The sequence below is a fragment of the Leopardus geoffroyi genome, chromosome B3 (genome assembly GCF_018350155.1).
Source record: "Leopardus geoffroyi isolate Oge1 chromosome B3, O.geoffroyi_Oge1_pat1.0, whole genome shotgun sequence".
Classification (NCBI taxonomy): Eukaryota; Metazoa; Chordata; class Mammalia; order Carnivora; family Felidae; genus Leopardus; species Leopardus geoffroyi.
The window spans coordinates 56206610-56208523 of NC_059337.1; the positions used below are offsets into that span (position 1 = coordinate 56206610).

Below are 1914 nucleotides of genomic sequence, written 5' to 3' on the forward strand. Positions count from 1 at the left end.
TATTACTGTGATGGAAATTGCATTTGTCCAATACTATCATTCCGTCTACATGCATTATTTGATTTCCTATCCACCCCCCCCAAAAAAAAGACTTTGTCTCTCAACTCATTAATTTATTCATTCATTTATTTATATCAGTGTGGGCTCGTGGCTTCCTATTTTATTCAACATGTTGTAATGCACTCCCATATTATTATCTATTTGTCATGCTCAAAATGTCCAAGTTTGGCCATTGGAAGTCCTTATATATGTGAACTTTTGGCATGTCTCACTTTGTTCTTTGCCTGACCCAACCCTGGGGAATCAGTCATTTATATTTATATGTGTGTACATCGCTTCTTGGCCTTTTGGCTAAGATCGAGTGTATGTTTATATGTGTATATATATGTATGTATGCATATATACATGTGTGTATATATATGCATATGTGTGTACATACATGCATATATACATATTCTATATTTATTCTCTTTCTAACATATTGAAAACCATGGGTACTCATTGATTCTTCTGATTCTAGTACAACACCACAGGGTTTATTCTAACTTTCCTCCTTTCTATACTTGTACTTCCTTTCGCGACAGTGAGAAATTTGGCTTCAGGATTTCCATCACCCTGTATGTAACCAATCTCCTGACCTCACCGGGCTGCTATGCTGCTTGTTGCGAGCCCAGCTCCTTCTTGGGCCTGCCTCCTTCAGATAACCTACATACTTGTGAATGCCTTAGTGTCTTTTTGATAAAGGAAATAAATAAACCAATAAATATTTTTTTAAGAAGGGAAGAGAAGAAGCAAAAGCACAGTGCTAAGAGCTTTTATCCAAACCACGTGTGTTATTTCCATGTCTCTTTGAACTTGGACAATTACTTCTTTACTATTTGTGAAACAATCTTAAATAATTTAAAAATGTATCTTTGACTATTTTGCTCCAATATTTTTATTTTGTACATGTGTGTTGCTCTTTTTACAAATAGTTACTAGTCAATTGTCTTTGAAAATAGATGGGAATATAAGACACCCCATTTAGGGCTGTGAAGAGAATAATTTTCTCTTTGATCAAAATGGGTTGTTAGGCTGTACAAACATGTATCCCCAAAATCTCAGTGGCTTAACACAACAAAAGCTTAGTTCTTGTTCATGCAACATGCCCAAAGCAGGTGGGAAGATGGAGATCTCGGAGACCTAGACTGTTAGAGGCTTTATTTCCAAATGTACTCCTGTTGGGCACCTGGGTAGCTCAGTCAGTTGAGCATCCGGCTTCAGTTCAGGACATGATCTCAGGGTTGGGGAGTTCGAGCCCGACGTCAGGCTCTCTGCTGTCAGCACAGAGCTCACTTCGTATCCTCCTTTGTATCCCTCTCTCTCTGCCCCTCCTCCACTTGTGTGCTGTCTCTTTCTCTCTCCCAAAAATAAATAAACATTAAAAAATGTGTTCTCATGATTTCCATAGTTGTAGGAAGAGATTATGATTAGAGACTATGGTTAATTGTACACTGGCTTTTAACGTTTCTACCGGGATGTGAAACATATCCTTTCTGCTCACATGTCACTGGCCAAAGCAAATCACATGATCATACTTTCCAGGAGATGGAGAATCTCTACCACATGTCTTGAAAGAAGTACGAACTATTTGGAGAATAACACTAATGACTCCCATAGTGTCCTTTTGACAAGGGAAATCAAGGCCCATGCTCTGACTTTGGTTTCCCTTTTACCACCAGTCTTACCTTGCATTGTTCTATTTCTTTATCTGCATGGAAGGAAAACCTAGGTCATGTGGTTATTACAAAAAAAAAAATACTAAAAGTGCTTTACAAAATGTAAATATGATAAGAAGCATGAAAGCATCATAACTACTCTAATAGTAATGTCCCCAAATGGCAGATAATTTCCCTGGGAGCTTCCATATCCCAG

The 1914-nt window shown here is 37.9% G+C and overlaps 1 pseudogene; it reads left to right on the plus strand.

The window, feature by feature from the left end:
• Positions 1–331: 331 nt before the first annotated feature.
• LOC123584755 lies at positions 332–460 on the plus strand (annotated as a pseudogene).
• The last annotated feature ends 1454 nt before the right edge of the window (positions 461–1914 follow it).